This window comes from Monodelphis domestica, chromosome 7, assembly GCF_027887165.1.
Source record: "Monodelphis domestica isolate mMonDom1 chromosome 7, mMonDom1.pri, whole genome shotgun sequence".
Classification (NCBI taxonomy): domain Eukaryota; kingdom Metazoa; phylum Chordata; class Mammalia; order Didelphimorphia; family Didelphidae; genus Monodelphis; species Monodelphis domestica.
The window spans coordinates 22,165,584-22,188,100 of NC_077233.1; the positions used below are offsets into that span (position 1 = coordinate 22,165,584).

A 22,517-nucleotide genomic window follows, 5' to 3' on the forward strand; every position below is an offset into this window, starting at 1 on the left:
TGAACAGAATGTAAATATGGCATGAGAAACTACAAATGCAAAGAATTCAGAGAAACATGGAATGACTCGTATGCACTGATTTACAATGAAATAAGCAAAAACAGGACCACAATACACACTAGATTAATAAACCAGAACTGAAATTTATGATATAATGATCATAACTGAAGAAATGCACTCCCTTCTGTCTCATCCTCTTAGAGACATCTTATCACAAAATGTTAAAGATGTTATCAGATGAAATCAGTTGGTTTTGCTTAATTGGTTTATTTCTCTATAATAGGAGAAGGCTGACAAGAAGGGTCCTGCTTCTCAGAGTCCAAGAGTCCACTTCCAGTGGTAAGAGGCAGCTAGGATGATATTACTAGAAAGAAATGGAGTCAAACATAATATAGTCACCCCAAAACAGAATGTGGAATATGCTTTTGCCTTTGCTAATCCCATTTGGTAACAATCGAGTAAAGAAACTCAAGTGACCCTAACCTTCATGTCTAGGTAGAAAACTTGAATATGTCAATATTGGGATTGACTACCCAAACTGGTCTCTTATAACTGTGTGTACAATCAGTTTCAAGGTATATCATCTAACTAACCAAATCAGAGAATCTTTCCTAGGGATCATCTTTTTTCTTTAATCTTCAAAATAAAAACTAAAGAAATTTAAAAGACAAAGTCCTCCATATATTTCTTCTATGTCTTGTCCCAGAGAATTAACATTAATCTGAATCATTACCCCCAAATCACTGAACATTGGGAAGAAACTTTATTTCATTAATGCTAGGAATATTGTGAATTTAATAAATTAATTAATATTTCATATTGATTTTATTATTTTAGTAATGATTAATAAATTACTATTAAGTACTTAATAAATATTTGTTCATTTGACTTAACCACAGAAGTCATTCCGGATTTGAACCTAGAATAAATATATGAGTTCAAATTCAGCTTCAGACACTTCCTACCTGGGTGATCCTAAACAAGTCAATTAATCTCTGTATGTCTCAGTTTACTCAAGTGTAAAATGAAGGTAATAACAGTACCTACCTCCCAGGGATGTAAAGATAAAAATGAGTCATTTGTAGAAGTACTTATCATGGTGCCTGGAATATAGATGGTGCCACATAAATGCTCATTCCCTTCTCTTTCCTTTCTCTACCGTTGTCCATCCATACACCAAAGATGGATCTTCCTTATGACATACTTGACAAGCAGAATCACATCTTCTCATTGATCTCTATATCAAGCAATTCCCATACTTTGGCAGACCATAGCATCATTGATCTAGAATTAGATGAGACCTTAAAAGTCAAACTTCCTCATTTTGTAGATGAAGAAACTGAGGTCTTGGAAAATTCTTGGAATTATCTAAGCTGAAAGGACCTTAGAGGCCAAACAGTCAAATACCCATTTTATGGATGAGGAAGTTGAGGTTGATAGAGGTCACAGAACTACTTAGTATCTGAGGCAGAATTCAAATTCCAATAATTCTGACTTTGGGAAATATAACCCTCAAAATGCTACACAGATTACATGCTTCTGGTTAAATGACTTGTCCAAGATTACACAGTTAAGGGTCAGAGGTGGGATTTGAACCAAGGTCCTTTCATCAATGGTTGTGCTCCCTACAGTGGTACCATTTAAAATACATCCAGACCTTCCTGAATCAGCACACAGTGATTAATCACTTACTGTGTGCCAGGCATTTAATATTAGGTCACCCTAATAAAATAAAAATCCTCCAGTGAGGATCCATTTGAAGTACTATGGGCCTTTCTTTATATATGATAATGAAAAAGTAGCAATGAACTAAACTGACAGAATGAGATCTGCTATTTTGAATATAGCCAATAAGGGAATTCATTTTGTTTGACTTCTCTTGAATAGGAAGAAAAGTGGAGAGAAGAGAAAAGAAATGTTTATTAATTGATTAATAAAAATTAATTTGGTTTTAAAAAACATCAATGAAAAATATGAGCTTATTCATCAATTCTCTCTTATCTCTGTCCATCTCTCTTTGTCTCTCTCTGTATCTCTCTGTATCTCTCTGTCTCTCTCTGTCTCTCTCTGTCTCTCTGTCTCTCTCTCTCACCCTCTTCTCCTCTCTCTCTTCCCCTCTCCACAATTAATACACTCCCTTTTCTTTTCAGATCTCTCCTTAATGACATCCTTTAGGCCACTTCTGAACAATTCTTCACCAGTAATACATTATAGTCCACTCTTGCCCACAATGAGCCTCTCCATCAATGCCTTTGGGTCATCCACATCTTTAATTCTTCACAGACTGTATTACTGCATGATTCACAGACATAAAAATATCACCAGAAGAATGCTTTCATTAAAAAGAACAGCTTTCATTTCATGGAAAAGAAAGCAGTCATAAAAGCAGCACAAAATTTCTCATTGGAAATCCAGTCTTCTCTTATCCTGTTCAATTTTAGGTCTACTTCATTGTCCATCCACAGTAGCTGTTTATTAATATAATTTGTACTTCAATTTCAAATGTATTCTGACTGTCCTGATTTAATCTCATGGGTTATCTTTAAATTATGCTTTGACAGCAAGGAATAATTATAGCACACACAGCACCCAGAACATAAATTTACTGAGGGCATCAGAATATCTAAATTATCACAAATAGTTGGCATATGTGATTTAAAAAAATAGAAAACAGTATACCAACAAAGAGTGTAATTAAGAAGAAAAAAATGTTCTTTTCACTAATGTTTTATCAGAAACATTTTTTGTTGTTATAGAAAATTTGTCTAGGTCATTATTCATCTATCAGGCAATATATAACTTTTCCCCTATGGGTTCTTCAATAAAATGGACCAAATAGAAAGCAGGAACTGGATTTATTCATGAAGATATTTGCCCCTTTTAGTTATTTCCACTAAATTAGCCAGGGTCTGATATTTGGTTCCCCTTCCAAAATCAGAATTCTTCCAAGAATCTGAGATCAATAAAAAACTGGCATATGAGTAAAGCTGAGGGCTGAATTGGGTCCTCAAAAGTCAAGGTCCTAGTAAAGGTACCAGAAGAACATTGCAGCATTAGCATTCACTATCTAGTCATTCCGTTTAGAAGCAGCAAGTGCCAACAACTGTTAATGGGGCTGTTGTGGTCCAAAAATGAACTAATGTAATCTTGGCCTATGTTAAGAGAAATAGACCATCTAGGGTCTGGGAAATCAGAATCAGTACTCTGCACTAGTCCAACTACAAATGAAATTGAATTATAGATACCATACAATAAAACTCCATCCAGAGGAAAGCAATCAAAAGAGCAAGGAGTAAGTATGGAAATCATCTCATTGGATGAACAGCTAAAGGAACTGGGCACACATAGTCTGGAAATTATTAAAAAATAAAATATAACATGAAAACATGATAGATGATTTCCAAAATTTGAGAGTTGTAATATGGGACTAATTTAATTTGGACAATGGAGAGAGGGATGGATTTCAAGTCAACGAATGTAGGTTCCAATCCAGACTCTGTCAATGACCACCTTGATGACCTTGGGCAAATTATTCTGAGCCTCAGTTTTCCCCATCTGTGAAATCAGAAGACAAGATGAGATGACTTCTAACATCCCTCTTGGATCAAAACCCGTGATCCTGTGAGCTTAAAGATCAGAAAGAAGCCTTAAGGCAAACCCTTTGGGATTCATTTTCTCCATATACAAACAATTCCAATAGTACCTAACTCATAGTGTTACTGTGAACATCACAGCAAAATACCTATGAAAGAGCTTTACAAAGAGTAAAGCAACATATACATGTCTACCCTTCCTACTATCATCTCATTCTTATCTTTTTCAATGGAGTTATGATGGAAACACCCTAGGGCAAGTTGCTATCCTACTGTTAATTCTTTTATATTTAATGTTCTGCAGACCCTGGCACAAATGGATAAAAGAAGTTGTTCTTTGTAACTGGATGAAAGCATTGGGATGGAGGATCATGGAAAGCATCTTTGGGACCTCTCCAGGAATAGACAAGGACAACAAGAATAAGACTCATCTCTTCCTGGCACCATATGCCTATTGAAGTCTTCTGGATTTTTAAAAATAGTTTTAGTTTCAGGTATATTGAAGATCATGACCATTTGGCATGGTAACATATATCAAAAATATTTTTAAATGTTTATGGAGCAACATGAAGTCTTGGACAGGGGATGTTATGGACAATAGTTTTGTCTGTGATAATGGTTTGGTTCCCATACAGTTTATTTGCTGAATGACCAAAGCTACATTGAGCATAGGGATTTAGCCTATGTTAGTCTTTGAATAAAAGTGAGTCTCTGATGTATAATTTGAGCTACTGGGTCATGTCTTGCAAGAGATTTGGGAAATTCTAAATTTTACTGCTTCTAGGAACATAACACAGTTTCTAATGTTTCCTTCCAAAATCTGCATTGATCAATGAACATAAGCTCTTGGTGATCAACTCTGTCCTATCCAAAATGTCTCTATATTTGGGGATCCTTTCGCTCATGGCCAGGCACCAATTGTATGCAAGAAACAAAACATAAAAGAGAGAGGTTCGTAATAGATTTAAAAAGATTTCTTCAGTTTCTGGTGACAATGAAAAACCTGATCCTGAATTGCAAGGATACACCCCTCCAATTCTATCACCACCATCACCATCACCATTATCAGTATCAGTACCAGTACCAGTACCAGTATCAGTTATCAGTATCAGTAACAGTAACAGTATCAGTATCAGTAGTAGTAGTAGTAATAGTAGTAGTAGTAGTAGTAGTAGTAGTAGTAGTAGTAGTAGTAGTAGTAGTAGTAGTAGTAGTAGTCATAGTAGTAGTAGAGGAAGCTTGATAGATAGTGGATAGAGACAAAACCATGGCCCCTGAACCAGACAGATTTGAGTTCAAGTTCCAGCTTTGACACATACTGCTTGAATGGCCTGAAAAGTATTTGATCTCCTAGGGCTTCAGGCAATTCTCTAGGGCCCTAAATTGCAAATAATTAACATGATCTGATTAACAGTTTCCTTTATCAATGAAATTCCAGGCCCAGTCCCCTTCTATTCAGAGGCCAGACACAAGACCAAAAACAGGCAGAAGGGATAAGAAATGGATTTCAAGTCAATACAAAGGAAGGGAAAGGAATCAGTCTTACTTGATTATTATTATTTATTATATATTATATTTTTATATTTTTATATTTTTTATTTAATGTTATATTATATATATTTATATATTGTCTATTAAATACTTATCTATTTATAAAATATATTTTAATTAATTATAATAGTACTGTGTTCCAGGAAAACTTCACAGCCAGAAATCTAGCTCAGGCCCTTTATGGTACAGATAAAAAAAAAGCCCATGATAATGAGATCATTTATCCACAAGCACACAGTAAGTTAGAATCCCTTCCAGATCTTAAATCTGCAATCCTATGAACTTGGACTACAAAGAATCACTCCAAGGCTGGATCCAAGGGCATCTTATCAGGGATGCTAAGGAAGAGCTTCTTCCAATGGGTGGGAGTTTTGACTCAATGGCCCTTAAGGGTTCTTCATCAATTTTTCTTTTCCTGCCCAGAGCATTAGGATGAGATTTTGATTTTGAGTTATAGGACATAAGATTATAGTTAGAACCACAAAAGAACCTGGAGATCATCTAGTCCAACCCTCTCATTTTATAGCTGAGTAAACTGAGTCAAAGAAAGGTCACATTACTCATCAAAGATCACATCAGAAGGTTCATGTGTGGGATTTATTTAACTCAAGGGCCAATGACCTTTCCACTAATGGAAAGAATCCTGGACTGAGAGATGTGTCCAGATCTAACACTCTCTGGGTAATGTTGTGGACAAGTCATTGTCTCTCTGGACCTCAATGAATAACTATAACCTAAAGAAGGATTATTAGCTGTGTGACCCTGGGCAAGTGACTTGTTCTCTACACTTCGGTTTCCTCATGTGTAAAGTGGAGAAATCATACCTAAAATAATTACTTCACAGGGGGATAGGATCAAATGGGATAAGACACTTTAAAGCTCTTTGCAAACCCTTGAAATAATATATAAACAATAATTATAAATTTTGTGGTCAACTTTAGAGCTCCAGCCATTGCTTGAAGCCCATTTGAAGACTTGAAGCAAATAAAATGTTTTTTTTTTAACAATTTGAGTTGCCCAAAGGTGGAATATATTGACTGTCTTCCAGGTTCCATCTCATAACTGGTCTTCTAGTAGTGGTTGGGGATCCTTATTTGTCATATGTGGTGCAGAGAGGATACCCTTCAGGTTCTTGTTGGACCAGAAGTTGCCCAAAGTCCCTTATAGTTCTAATCATCCATGATTCTGTGATGAATCTGCATTTTGGTCATTTCTATTGGTCATTCCTAGTTTTACTCTCTAGGAAGTTGGAACAGCAGTGTTAGAAGGCAAGAACTTGATTTGTAGAGCATTTAGACATGGAAAGAACATGTTGTGTTTGTTGTCAAAGTATAAATTGGACTAGTTGGTCGGTGGGGACCCTTACAGTCTGTAATTCTGTGAGCTTCAAAATTAGGAGTGAGGGTTGATGTTTATCTAAACTGAAAAACTCTGTCCCACACTGTGAGGTGAGAGGTTGAGATGGTGGGGATGAACTAGGAAGAGGCGCCAAAGAGACCCACCTGCCATATACAATTCTCTTTAGTCAAGGGAGATCCTACCTACTATCTCTGACAGTTGTCAAGACACCAACACATATGGACACTAATTGGATTTGAAAAAATGTAGCTGCAGCGGCAGCTGGACTAGAGAACTCAAAATCCAGATGCTTCTACCATTGTTTACCTGGTTCAGGGCAGCCTGGTTTGACTGCACAAACATGGGCTTAAAATAAGCCAGGAAGAGAAAGATTTTTTTTTTACTGAACTCCCAGGTACCATAGGTGATAACAAACCTATGTTGCATTAGCTGTCAACAAAAGATTGGTGGTGATGACTCTAGAAGTCTTAGAGACCCCCATGGTCAATCTTCTCAAAAGGAGATGGAAAGCAGCAGAATTCCCTCCACATCTTCTCCACCCTCCCTCCATCCATGGTCATTGCTAGGATCTGGAGATATGTTAACCAAAAATCAAAAGGTAACTGCCTTCGAAGAGGAGTTCATAATCTGATCATCCTTAATATCTACCTGTATAACAGAAGAGTTAGAAGAAACAACTTATTCTTTTTTCTCTTTAAAAACAAATGGACACTAGCTGTGTGACCCTAAGCAAGTCATCTAACCCCTATTGTCTAACCCTTACCACTCTTCTGCCTTGGAACCAATACTTAGCACTGAACCTAAGATGGAAGGTAAGGATTTAAAAAATGGATGCCAACAGTCAAAAGTGAAACTAAAATAAAACTATGATAAAGATTTGTGTGTGTGTTTATTTCCCCAAAAAAATTGCATTACAGAAAGATTGTATCATTGTGAGGGCTTTTAATGCTATAAATAAAGTTTTAGCGCTATCATAACGAGAAAACATTGATTCCTTTTAAATATATCTACTGTATATGGGAATCTATCACCTTATTTTAAATACATGGATCTTGGATACTTCATAAAATGGATAGGAATATAGCACTAAGGGTGGAAAGCAGAGGGATAGCATAGTCCCCCATCCCATCACTCTCACCCTCTAGGTTCTCTTGCTCACCTCAATCTGTTTTCCTAATGACAGGTCTGGAAGATCCAAAAAGAAATTAGTATCAAGGAGCTACGACTCAAATTCTTTCAGAATCCTAAGGGCAACACAGTTGTAGAGGAAATGTATGCCTACTATTCGTGAGACCCTACTGGCCTGTTTCCCATTTATACAAAATCATTCACTATTGACCCAAAGATAAAACATTTATTTAACAATAAGGCAAAAGCAATAATGACATCATCATTCAAAAATATGCAATAGTCTACCCATAAACCTAGACTATACTCTCCTACCAATGCATACGTTCATTGCTCACAGGGGAGAACGAGCATGCAAAGAGCAGGGAAACACATGAATGATGAACCCCTGGGCTCAAGACAACTCACAAGTCTATCTTGTAGGCTTCAGGAGCAATATCCACCACGTGAAGCCACTTCTCTCTTAACTTCTCCCCCTTCTGATCCTTACTACTGTCCTGTTGGGCAAAGCCACTCTTCTGCTGCTCTTTCCAATCCTCTCTCTGGTCCTCCTAACAGTCTATGTCTCTCCTTCACATTTTGTCTGAGAAACAATGGTTCTTCACACATAGACTTTATCATTTTTAACAAAAAATTCTAGTTCTGTCCCTCTCAACAACCAATCTGTTCACATAGGAAAGGGGCAATACCTTACATATCTATACTGAATCATTTATAAAGAATACTTCTGGCTACAATTCTGCAGAGTGAGTCTAATCCAGAATTCTTTCCAAAGGAGTTTTGTTATCCCAAATGCAAGAAATATTTCACATGCCCAGTTCCAGGGTATGGATCCTCAGAGCGCTAGCACAGTAAGGATTCGGGTTATTAAAAATACAAGTTAGAGTATAAATTATTGAATTTAACAACCATCAACAAACTCAAACACCTCAATGTACAAGAAAGAAAAAGAGGATTTTATATGAAACCATGAACTTTTGTTATATGCTATAGCTGATTTTAAAGAACCTGTAATGGATAGAAAGGTGCCCTGAGAGTAAATAAATGCCTATTTCTGATACCTACTGGATGTGTGATCTTGTCAGAGTCATATCACTTCTCAGAAAACTCAAAGATTATAAGTTAAAGGTGATAATTAACCTTTTAAAGGGAGTTTCTTCACCCAGAGTAAGAAATGGCCAGAAAATCATAGGGTCAAGGCAAAAAGTAAAATAATTTAATTAATATTAATTTGGACCATAAGCTGAGAATAAGAAAATTTTAATATGAGCTAGGTGCTAGTCCATAAGTAATCAAAAGGATTAAGAACCTACTAGGTGGCAATTATTATGCTCAGTGCCTTGGATGCAAAGACAAAAATGAAATAGCCTCTGCCTTCAAATAGCTTCCATTCCATCTGCAGGTGCTAATGAAAGCAGAGGCATAGACTCTCCCTTAATATTCTGGCCAACTCATTAACAAATACTGATTGGTCATTTATACAAAAAACACTATTTTCTCCTAACTCTACTCCACCTGGATTTGAAAGACAACATTCTAGCTTCTTATAGCACACTATGGTGGCCATGCAATAACAAAAATTGTAGCTACCAAAACAATTCATTGCTAGAAGTAAAATGAGAGATTATCTGTTCTCATTTCCTCATGATGAAGATGATGAAAATGGTTCCCAGCATGATAAAGGGAATAATCTAAGGTTACAAAGTGAAGTAACAGCATCATCAGGATTAGAACCCAGGGTCCCTGTCTCCTAGTTCAAGAATTCTTTCCATTGTGTGATCCTGACCTCTGACCAGGAACTCTTTGCCCTGGCTCTTCTCCCCTGCTATCATCAAATTAGGAAAGATAAAAGGGACAGATATGACACTGGGGAGCTGGGAGGTTCCCTCTTCCTCTAACTCCTCCTTTTCCCAGCTGGGAAGAGACATATATGTTCCCACCATGAGGGACAACAAACTCATGAGGAAAATAAGATAGAAGAAAATAAAAAGAACTAGGAAAACATTTGGCATAAATTTCCTGATTAATTTGGAACTTCCAGATGATAGTGGTCCTCCTGAAGGGAAGGAGAGATTTAGGGTCATTGCCCATGGCTTGTGGACATTAACACAACAGTCTTCCAGCAACCAAGCTTAATCTAGAAATAACTCGGGCCCTGCATGTCTCTGTGCAAATTACTTTTGTTGACTATGTATTAGGTACAAAGAATTGGACACTTTTCCAGAGAGAATTCCTAATAAAAAGAGATTGGAGGAGGATGGGGGTGTCCAATTAAAAATGCATTCGTTGTTATGTAATCCTTGAAATAAAACTGTTGTTTACCCTGCTTTGATATTCGAGCTTTTCTTTGATGACAAACATTAATATTCATAATTTTCTGATGTTGGACTAATGAGAATCTTAAGTGTTTATGAGAAGTCATTTAAATATTATAGTTCTGGAGATTAGTTTGTTTTCTCATTTACGTCCCTCCAACTTTAACCAAAATCCACTCTTTCCACTATAACTTTTATCTGTATTCCTCAGTGTTTTCAGTGAACTTGACACAGATTCAAACCATGCTCTATGAATTTATTTCATGCTTTGAGTGGCAATTAAGAGCCTCCATGGAAATAGTACAATGCCACCATATATCACTTTGTTCCTCAAAGGGAAAAACAGAAACATTATGGTGATGGCAGACAGAGTCACTTTCTACATGGAAGAGATCTTCTCAGTTGACAAAGGCATTTTATCAATGGGGAACAAACCAGCAAGGAGTAAAAGGGTCTTTAGGTCAAGTCAACCTTGAGGGAGATCCCATTAATGATACAGTTTAGCTAAACTCCAGGGTTAATCTAATGGAGTGAGTAGAAGCCCTGAGTTCTTGAAGACTATTCCAGCTTAGAACCTATAAGAAAGGCTTTCAAGAGCTAGTAGAAAAAGTGTTAGATAAAGGACACAACTGGACTACCTGGGGGAGGCAACATGTAGACATAGAAAGAAATATGTAGGAGGTGGCATTTTTTGAAAGAGAAAACATTTGAAGGAAACTAAAGAGTCTTGAGAAAAAATAAGAACATTTTGAGCCTTGGAGAATAGCCAGTGAAAGTCATGGGGACAGGAAGAGATGAAATATCCCATGAGAAACAAGAAGACCAGTCTGGTTGGATTATAAAATGAATGAAGGAGACTTATGTATAAGGAAAATGGAAAAATAGGCTAGAGTCAGGGTGTGAAGAACCCTTGAGGATTTCACATTGAGTGGAAGGTGAGGGAAATAACATGTACATATAATATGAATTTAGAAAACAAAAGTAAATACTAAATGAATATAAATTATGAAGTCTCCTGTGTGGATGGGTCCTACCATTTGCCCAAACACAAAGCTAGAGGGTATATCCATTGTCCCGGCCGCCATCATTCCTTGGTTCTCACTCTGATTCCAAACTCAGAGCTAGATCCCAGATCATGCAATCCTCACCAACACCAACAAACTAAGTACACTGGCCATTTTTTGGGGTCCCATTCATCTCAGATTTGCCATTTTATGAAAAAAAAATTGGATTTCCCAAAGAGTCAGGGCACATGGTTTATAGAATATCCAGCACAAATATATTGTTGTATCTGCTAGAGACACTATGAGTCTTTTTTTCTCTATTCTCTTTTTTTTAATACTGAGGACATAGGAGGCATGGCTTGGTCCAGCACAAAATAAAAATTCCATTCTCATCACATATTACAAACTTCAGTGATTAAAGCATTGTAAGCCATACTCTCTCCCAATCTGTGCCCAACTAAAATATGCGTACATTAAGCCCTCATCAGGGAGCCCTGGAGCTTCAGCATTATCTATGATAGGTTTTAGCTCCAAGAGCATTGGGTCCAAGAAAATGCAAGACCTACTGAAATTTAATGGTAATCTAGCTGTTAATAAAAACGAGGTAAATCCATAATGAGGAATACTAATAAACATGGATAAGACGACTCTCAGAGAGTTTATAAATTCCAGGATTTCATCAACATATTCCAAGTTTTTTTTTGCAAGCACAGTCTTTCAGGTTTGAAGGTTTTTTTTTCAGTCCCACTTATTTAGCATGAAAGAGACTTTTTGCATGCCCATAAAATACGTTTAAAACTGTATTAAAGCTCCAAGCAAAAGTCTCCAGCGATCTCTCTCTCTGAATCAAACATAGAAGGAAAATAAAGCTAGCACACTGTGAAATGACCTCCCCGTGAGTACAGCAGTCCAGGAAATAGGAGAAAAAATGGAATTGTGATGGCAGGCAATAGAAATTCAGGCCAGGAACACTCTTGGACACAGGACATAAGGTTTTAAATATACATACTTAGTTATATCTATCTATACCTAAGCATGGGCCCATGTTTTATTTCTGCAGGGTGGGGGGAGTTAGGGAGAAGGGTTTAAAGTTTTAGAAGAACGTGAAATCCCCCAAATGCCCCTGAAATGAAGCAAATCAAATTTGCTTAATTATTATGCCCAGAAATGGAGGAAGAGAGGGAAGGAGGGGGAACAGCCCTGTTGAAAGTAAGAACAATATCTATAATAGGATGCCTACTGGGAAGGCCTTTGTCTCAAAGGTTTCTGAAGTGGAATTTAACAGCCCTTTTATAGGTGGGAATGATTCCATTGTTTGATCTCAAGAACTATTTAAACCTCTTCAAGAAGGCTGGGGCCCATTCAAGCAGATAACTCCATTTCTTTAGAAACTGGTGGAGTTTTTTTTTTTCCTTTGTTAAGACTTTTAAGTTATATACCAAGCAAAGGGATATGTGTAACCCTTAAAAACAACAACATAAGGTGAGCCCAGGGTAACTCAGTGATCTGAGATACAGGGCTCTTATCCAACTTCAAAGCCTTTTTAGGTAAACCACCCAAAAAATTCATCAGTTTTCCCCCCAGAATTCTGACAGTTGGTGCAGTAGAGAGAGCACCAGATCAGAAATCAGAAGCTTTGGATTTGAATTCTGACCTTGAACAAATAAACTTTAACCTGGCAAGGCCTCACTTGGAAAATGAAGGAAATGACCTCATATGACCATGTTTTTTTAAATTATTCACAGTGTACCAAACTTCATTTTCCAAAAAAAGGACCTTAGATCTCAGTTTCCTTATTTATAAAATGGGGGGTGGTGAGTCTATCTGATTTCTGAGATCCCTTTCCATCTCTAGATCCAAAATCCTTTGAGTCCACTTGAGTAATACCATTGGTTTTCCAAGTATGGTGTAGATTAGATGGCCTATAAGGTCCCTTCCCTTCCTACTTTAGGATTCTTGGATTACTTCTAGTTCCATATTGACAGAATGTTTTTTACAACTTTGGGTAAGCTCCAATTTTCAGTGATGTGCTTGTCCTCTCCAAGGTCCTGAAAGGCCAGTCATTAATCATTGCCTACATCCTTTTTTTCCCATATCTTACTCATGGTCTGCAGATCTTATCTCTTATTAGTTTATTTGTTAGAAAGCTATCCATCCACATGGAACAACATGCCAAAGATGTCACCATGAACAAGGAAGATGGACAGATTTCAATTAGGAAAAAAAAGAGAAAGGATACAAGTTCCTGTTCTTAAAAATAGATATTACAGGGTATTTTAAGGCTACCAGATTTTTCCATCCACCCTAAGGAGACACATTTGCATAGACTGGCATATATTTTTAAAACCATGCTGCTTAAATTTACAGACTGGAGTCCTAAAACTCACACATATGTAATAAACAAAATATTAAAAGATAGCATTGATGGTACACAATGCATAGCACCCATGGTCATTAACAGATTTTTTTTTTATTCAGAGCTGGAAGGGACTTCCAAAGTAATCTAAACCAAAGCCCTCATTTTCAGATGAGGAAGCAAAAAATGAAAGAGGTTAACTATCTTGCTGATAGACACACAAGAAGCCACCAAATGGTAGATATAAAAAGGGAAAGGACCTTACAATCCTCAGGCCCAAACAAAAAAGCATAAGAAAGCAAAACAAATCCAATAAAGCCACATTTTGAGTCAATATTTAAACCCAGGGTCCTTGGGTTCCAAACCAGCCCTCTTTCCCCTGGTACCAAAGTGAATTTTCTCTATTTCAAATTTTTATAATTGTTACCATTACAATAGGAGGTAAATGGCATGTACACTTTTATCTCCATTTTGCAGATGGAGATTTACAGAAGCTAATTCAATTACTCAGTCATACAAATAGTAGAATCAAGACTTCCAACTCCATTGACTGAAGAGGGTCAAAGAATTAAGAGGCTGTAGATGTAGTTGGGATTAGCCCCTACCCTAAGTTAAATTCAGTTCAACTCAAAAAGCATTAATTTTTTCAGTTGTTTCAGTCATGTCCAAATCTCCTGACTCCAAGCCTGGCACTCTCTCTACTGTACCTCCTAACTGCCCCCCATTAATTAAATACCTACTATGTATGGAAGGCAACATGGTAAAGAAATTAGATAGCAGGACTTGAAGCCCCAAAGGCCCAAATCCCAGTCCTTCCTGACATATTCTGGCTTTGTGACCCTAGGACTATTATTTCTTCACCATTCAAAGCAATTCTGGAAAACTTTATGTTATAGAGGTGATGTCCAGCATTGGCAGAGGACTTTTCCTTCCTGGGAGTTCCTTATATCAATGAAAGCATAGGGGCACAGTCACTATTCCTATGTGTGAGAATTTGCTATTTAAGGGCATCCTATGGTAGATCATTTGATTCAACCAATAAGAGCCAACTCAATAGTGTATTAGATAAATCTTAGTTTTCACATATGAGTTTACTAGGGAGAATGCCTTGCTTGGAATCTAGAAGACCAGAGTCCAAATTTCCTCTCTGACACTTCCTTCCTGGTCACTGACTCACTGAAGGTCAGTTTATCCCCTCTATAAAATGAGAATAATAATATCTGTGTGCCTATATCACAGAGAGGCTGCCAGGCTCAAATGAGAAAACATGGAATGCCCCTTGTAAACCCTATAGCATTATTACAAATGGCGGCTATTATTATCATGATTACTTTAAAACAGGGAACAACTACTGAAGATATTGAAATTAATTCCCCACATCCCTCAGGACAAAGACATTGGAACAGCCAAAGAGACATGAGCTCTTGAAGGCCAAGGGGGAGGATGACCTCAAAGATTCACAGGCTTTAAGAGCTCAAGGATTTTCTCTGCATCGTGGATGATCAAGGGGAAATAGCTTATAATAGCTCAAATTGAAAGGTCACAGTTCTAGATTAAAAGAGAAAATTGAAGATCAAGGCACCTTATCTGTACAATGAGGGTGTTAGGCTAGACAATCTCTAGGATCCTTTCCATCCCTACTATTCTAAGTAAGGACATGTGGGTGGGAGTCCCAGAGCCCTGATGGATGCTCTTTCAGGTTCATTAATCTATCTTCTGGTTGCTTGACCCCAGACAATGCTGAGTAAAATCTGCCTCTCCCAAGCGTGACTTGTGAACTGCCCCCAGGACCATTTAGCCAGAGATGCACACAATTATTACTCTATTAGGCAATTATGCAGAAATAATCTTTTCTGCAGGAGAGCAGAGGATCATTTAATTATCTTTCTATACACAAAAGTAGCTCTGTTAATGCCCTACAATGGGCAGTTATGGCAGAAATTGCACAGAATTTGGAGTCCAGGAACCTGGGTTTGAATCCTGATTCAGTCACAAATTCCTGAGTGGCCTGAGCAAGGGCCTGACCCTCTATAGGCTTCAGTAATCTCCTCTGGAAAATGATGGGACAGAAGATATGGCCTGTAAGGCCCCTCAACCTTAACTTCATCATCGGAGAATGGATTGACATCTGCAGTCCCTTCTGGTGTTGAAGGAGCAATCATCTAAAGCAATGATTTCCAGTTTTTATCTAGGAGCTTTATTTTAACCCTCATGTGGGACTGTTATGTCAAAGAACCCAGACTCAGTCCCAAGTTTGGTCCCAGAATCACAGATAATAAGAATTGGAAGGGACCTCCAAGGCCATGGACTCCAACCCAATCCCCACCATCACTTCCTGAATAAAGAAGGTCCACTTTCCACTTGAAGGCTTTCAGGTAGGGAGAACCTTGCAAGCAAAGTCACCCCATTTGGGGAAAATTCAAATTCCACCATCATTTCCTAAATAATGAAGGCCCAGTCTACACTTGAAGGCCTTCAGGGAGAGGGAACCTCTGAAACAAAGTCATCCCATTTGGGGAAATTTCAAATTCCACCATCATTTCCTGAATAAAGGCCCAGTCTACACTTGAAGGCTTACAGGGAGAGAGAACCTCTCAAACAAAGTCATCCCATTTGGGTAAAGTTCAAATTGTAGTTTTTCCCTGATCTCTAGCCTAAATTGCCCTGTTTACAATGGATACTTCTTGCTACAAGTTTGACCTTCAAAAGGCAAGAGAACAAATCTCCTCTCTCCTCCATGGGACAGTCCTAATAATACTTAAAGAAAAATAGTACTTCCCCCACTCCAGTCTGTTCTTCTACAGGCTAAAGATGCCTGGTTTTCTCCATTTAATTTCCAAAACTATTTCTTAATCACCTACTTTGTGCCAGGCATTAAGGATACAGAGAAATGGAAAGGTGGAGTTTCTCATCTCAAGAACAGATACAACACAAACTATGTTCACACAGGATATATCCAGGATTAAATTGGGGCTAATTTCAGAGGAAAGGCACTAAGACTAAGTGGGGATGGGAAATGTTTCTTGCAGAAGGTCTAAGTTCAGCTGGAAGCAAGGAGATAAGGAAGGAAAGCCTTCCAGATATTTCAAATGAATGAAAATGCTCAGAGATGACAGATGGAGTGTCAACAGCAAGAAAGTTTGTCCTGGAGAAACCTCTACCAGAAGTCTAATAAGGGCTACCTATAACATGATGGCAGAAAGGGGGACAGTTGAGGTGGTGCAGTGGATAGAGCCCCAAGCCTGGGGTCAGGAAAACCCTGTTTGACTCAAGTTTCTTCACCAGTAAAATCAACTGGAAAAGAAAATGGCGGACCACCCCAGTGCCAAGAAAGCCCCAAATGGGATAACAAGGAGTCAGACAGAACTGAAACAACTGAATCATAGTGTAATGGGCAGCTCCCTATTTCTAGAAGCTATGTTTGGAGTTTGGCGGGAACCCCAACATCACATGGGCCAGTGAGTTGCCCTGGGCTACCAAGGGAAGAAAGGCCAGATGTGATCCAGCTCTGCTAGGAGGTCAGCTTCCTAAGGACATAGAAAGTAGAGGGGCAGGAATTATAGCAGAGAGCCCCAAAGCCAATGGACTCATTACCTCCAAGCCCAGAAACCAGAAAAAAAGAGGCTGTTAAAATTCAGCATCTATTTAGAGAAGCAAAAACACAGTCAGAAGCCAGAGACTGTGAGAAGCCCATCAGGTACCAGAGAGAAGGAAGGAGAATCCTGGAATCTCAGAACACTGGGAGGGGAAGCCCCAGCCCTTCTACATCTCCAACAAGCAGTCATAGGGATACACACTCGCAAAACAATGGTTTTTCATCTTTTTGTGTGTGCTAGGTCCAGGGCACTTTAGGGGACCTTATTGGTGGATGCCCTTTTGGAATCATGTGAGCTAGATGGCTCAGTGGATAGAGAGTCAGGCTTGGAGACAGGAGGTCCTGGGTTCAAATCAGACCTTTTTGACTCACTTCACCCCCATTTCCTGCCTCAGACCACATTCTTCTACCTTGGAACCAATATACAGTATGATTCTAAGATAGAAGTTAAGGGTTAAAAAAGAATTATGTTTTTAAAGGCATAAAATAAAAGACCTAAGATTACAAAGGAAATCAGTCGGTGATTCTACAAGTATTAAGTACTTATTATGTGCAAGGCACTGTGCCAAATTCTGAAATTAGTTATTCTGAAATACAATTATCAAGATTTTTTTTAAAGAATGTTTTCAGACTGTCTGGGGGTGTCTCCCTACCTATCACCTAAGCTCCTTATCCCCTCAGAGTTTTCTTATCTAGAAAGCAAGGATAATAACACTTCTACAACTTAAGTGCTTGATAAAACTTAAAACAAAACATTAATATCAACCATTTCCACATATGAGCTGTTTGATCTGAAAAATAACCCAAAAAGGCTCCATTTTCCTTTATTTTCTATTCCCGGAATCATTCTTTGAATTTAAAACATTCATGGAAGCCCAGACTCATAGCTTCAAGGTCATGGAGTCTGACCCCTCATCATACAGATGAAGAAACTGAGGCATTTATAGAGGACCTACTGTGTCATCTCGTTTGGTCCTTACAACAACATTGTAAGTCAGATGTTATCATTATTCCCATTTCATAGTTTAGGAAACTGAGGCTAAAACAAGACCTGCGACAAAAGTAGTTCTTGAAGCCAAAGTCTTTCTGACCTCCTTTAAGACCCTAAAATATAATTTAACTAAAATTTAACTTAAAAATTAAATTAACTAAAACTAATTAAATTAAAATCCTACCTTCTACAGGATGACTCCCCCAATCCTTTTTAATTTTAGTGCCTACCTGCTGCTAATTATTTCCCACTAATATTGTATAGAATTTGCTTTGCATATATTTGTTGGCATGCTGTCTCTCCCATAAATTATAAGCATTTTAAGGGCAGGGAACTTTTATCAGTCTTTAAGGGTCTTTTATCAGTCTTCATATCCCCAGGGCTCATTTAACAACTGTTTATTAATTGATTGATAAAAAGAATGATATTCAGCTTATGATTTCAACAGTAGAAGGAACTTTGAGAAGATAAAACTTTTTCTACAGATGTGGGTCAACCCTTCAAAGGCATATACTTAAGTGGTTTTTGTTTTTTGTTTTATTTCTTAATGGGGTCAGAGAAGTGGGAAGAAAAAAATGATTTTTGATAAGTTAAAAACTTTTCATCTACAAATTTTAATGTATAAAATACTAAAAATATATATAAGTGTACTTATACACAAATGTAAATACATGTTTATGAATATGTAAATATATGCATTATATAAATATAAATGAATATGGTTATTTTTACCTATTTATCATATTTTATATAAATATATTTTACATTTTATATTATTCATGTGCCTTATTTTTTATATTTCTATAAATGCCTATTATATATTGTATTTCATATTATTAATGATATTTATTTTATATTTATTTATTATTATTATATTTATTATCATTTTATATTATATTTCTATGTAAATATATTACATGTATTTTATATAATTAATGTTTTATTTATTTTTATATTAGTATTTCTATATAAACATATATATTGTATTTGTATATTATTCACATTTTACTTTTTATAGTTCTATTTCCATAAAAATGTCTATTGTATGTTTATATTATATATATTTATATTTATATTCATGTTTTATTTATTTTTATATTATATTCATATTTCTATATAAATATATTATTGTACTTTTATATTAATCACATTTTATTTTTCTATCTCTATTTCCATATAAATGCCTATTGTACTTTTATATTATTCATGTTTCATTTTTATATTATATATCTACTTCTATATAAACGCCCCTTATATGCTGTGTTTTTATGTTGTTCATGATTTATTTATTTTTATATTTCTATTTCCCTATTTTTATATTTCTATTTCCCTATTAATGCCTATTATATATCATATTTTATATTATTCATGTTTTATTCATTTTTACATTCTATTTGTATTTCTATAAAATATATCCTATATATTGTATTTTTATATTACTCAGATGTTTTATTTATTTTTATATTATATTTCTATTTACTATACATTTTTTATTTTTTTAGGAGCTCCTGTCTTGGACAATTGCCTGGATCACTGAGCTAGAATGTGACAGAGGCAGAACACACTAGGCAATAATTCCTAAGGAGACCCAAAATAACTCCGGTATGGGGATGAGGAGAAGGAAAGCTGGGAGATTAACCTATGGGAGTCTCCCAGACCATACCAAAGGAATTGGGAACTTGCAGCTGTTTCAGAGGCTCTGGCCAGAACTACAACTCCCAAAAGGCATTACACAAGGCCAAACAACAAATAGAATCCTGGAGGGGATCAGGGAGAGGGGAGAGCAGGCTACTACACTTCCCAGCAGGCATCGCGGTCATCCTGACAGTTGCCAGTGAAATAGAGTAGATGCTGGGCAGGCAGAGCGGGGGCTGGGGTCAGTTCTGTATAGGAACCCCACAGGCTCTGGGACAGTTCTAAGGTTCTCTCCCACAATCTTTGGTGGAGACCTTGACCCCTGAACCGTTGTCCCAAAACTGCATGCCCCTCCTCCCCTTTGGAGCCATCCACCTCGCCTAAAGGTTCCAGGAGGTGGACAGCCTGGCTTCACTTCCCTCGCCCCCATACAGGGGATGATCTCCTGGGGATGGGTGACGTCACCCCAAGGCTCATCCCCTCCTTCCCCCCCCACCCCGGCTCCGTTCCAGAGGGACGTGGGGCAGCAAGTATTCACTAATCACCCACTCTGTGCTTGGCCCTGTGCTAAGCCCGAGGAGGTTTGAGGGGTCAGCAGTAAGAAGCTGGGGTCACATCCTAGGAAGGATGCTTCAGCATGTGTGTGACCTTACAGGAGCCTGCTGGAACTGACCTTAGAGATCATTTAGCCCAACCTTTCACTTACAGATTGGGAAACTGAGGACCCGGGAGTTTGTGGTAGGTTTCCTTAGCCTTTCTTTGTATCACCAGCCTGACAATCAGTAGGAACCTAAAAAGTGCTTCTTCCCTTTCCTCTCACTTGCTAGACCTCAATTCTTTCCTCACAAAAGGAGGGATCTCAGCCCTGCTTTATATCCCAAGGGTTTCACACAGAGCCTGGCACACAGTAGGCGCTTAATAAATGCCTGGCTGCCTGAACAGGTGTACCCCAGTCCAGCTCTAGATTGATGATGTTATGACAGAAGCTCAAATCCAAGCGTGGCCATGGTGACTCGGTGACCTTTCTTAGTGCTCTGACCTGCAGAACAAAGGAGTTCCACCAATGACCTCTGAGGTCCCTGCCAGGCCTGGGCAAGTTTGAGGGTTCGGGATTTTTTTTCCTTTACCATCTCCCTCTCCCTTCTGTTTCCTCGTTTGTAAAATGGAAGTTCCACTTTGGAAGGCTGCTTCCACAGCAAACATGCTGTGGCTCCCATGTCAGCCTAGGTCAGCACTAGAGAAGAAAGGGACAGTGGGGGGCCCCAACCCCCGAGTGCATTGTGCAAACAAACAGTGCCCGCAGTGGGGTGTGCGAGACCTGGCCCCTTCCTTGCCCTCCAGGGGCCCACGGGAGAATGCACAAAAAGGAAACCCCTGCCCCTTATTAAAGGAGGGCGAAGGGATAAAGAAGTCTTGGCAGCTAGGCTGCTCCCCCCACCTCTACTTTCCACCCTCTTGGAGGCTGAGAAGTGCAGGGCGCAGTAGGGAAGCGGATACAGAAGAGGGGGAGGACCCCCCTGCGCTGGGAGTCCCGGGGGAGCGGGGAGGGAGGCTCACCCGAAGCGAGGACTGGCAGGGGAAGGTCTCGGGCTCCCAACCTACGCAGGCACGCACACTCCGAGGCTACGGGGGAGAACTGGACTACAGCTCCCAGACACCCTAAAAGCAAACCGCCTGGGGAATGGCAGGAAGATCAGCCAATAGTAGCAGAGAATGTCTTTGTATGGCCCAATCAGAACGTAGTGGTCAGGTTGACCATTCAGAAAGAAGAAAACAAAAAAGTCTCAGGTGGTGGAGAATTGTAAGTGACTTGAATCCCAGGCTAGCAAGCCCCTAGTCTCTTCAGTTGAGAGTCTGCACTAGTTTTGGTGCGCCTACCTGTCCCAGGTGTGATTTGTGTAACCACGGTGTCCCTGCCTGAGGATGATAATAATAATAAATAATTATAAATTAATTATAAACAATATAAATAATGCATAATATATAATACACTAAATTAAATAATTAATATAAATTAATTATATATTATATATTATATATAAATATTATATATAATTAAATAAAATATAAATAAATAAAAATAAATGATTAAAAGAGGGGATATTTGAAAAGTATTATACAAATGAAGCTACGTGTTACAATGGAGAGAGTGCTGGATTTGGAGTCAGAAAGAAGCTGAGTTCATATCCAGCCTCATATATTTATTATCTGACAGTGGGTGACAGTGGGCAATTCCTTTAATTTCTGTCGGCCTCAATTTCCTCATTTGTAAAATGGGAATAATAATAGAACGCTGCGCTGTTGGGAGGACCACTTGAATTCATAATTGCAAAGTGCTTGACACAATGCCTGGCACATAGCCAACCCTTTATAAATGTTAGCTATTGTTATAATGAATTCTAAAGTGATTAGCCCAGTGCCCAGTAAGTACTTTATAAATGTTAGCTATCGTCATCATTATTACTATTAATTATAAAGCACTTTGCACATAGCAAAGACCATATAAATGTTCACTATTATTATTTTTAAACCCTTACCTTCCGTCTTAGAATCCATATTGTGTACTGCTTTTAAGGCAGAAGAGTGGTAAGGGCTAGGTAATTAATATAATTAATATAATTTAATTTGTTAAGTGACTTGCACAGGGTCACACAGCTAGGAGGTGTCTAAGAACCCATTTGAACCCAGGAACTACCTTCTCTCAACCTGGCTGTCAATCTGCTGAGTCCCCCCAGCTGCCCCCAGCTATTATTAATCATGATCATTGTAAAGCACATGACACATTGAAAGCATTTATTATTATTATTATTGTTGTTGTTATTATTATATTTATAAAGTGCTTTGCAGACCTTAAAGGATATATAAATATAAATAAAAAAATATAAATATTATATAAATAATTCTCCTCCTTTCTCCATACAGGGCAATACTTAGCATTTCCTTGATAAAAGGACTTTTAAAGCAAGGACTCCATGCTCCAGGATGCACCT

At 37.9% G+C, this 22,517-nt stretch overlaps 1 protein-coding gene across 1 annotated transcript in view; it reads right to left on the reverse strand.

Moving 5' to 3' along the window:
* FHIT (fragile histidine triad diadenosine triphosphatase) overlaps positions 1-21,193 on the reverse strand; it is a 1,742,917-nt gene extending 1,721,724 nt beyond the window's left edge. Inside the window, exon 1 of the mRNA XM_056805423.1 lies at positions 21,085-21,193. The gene's annotated coding sequence lies outside the window, so the exon portion shown is untranslated. The remainder of the gene's footprint in view (positions 1-21,084) is intronic.
* Between the last annotated feature and the right edge of the window lie 1,324 nt (positions 21,194-22,517).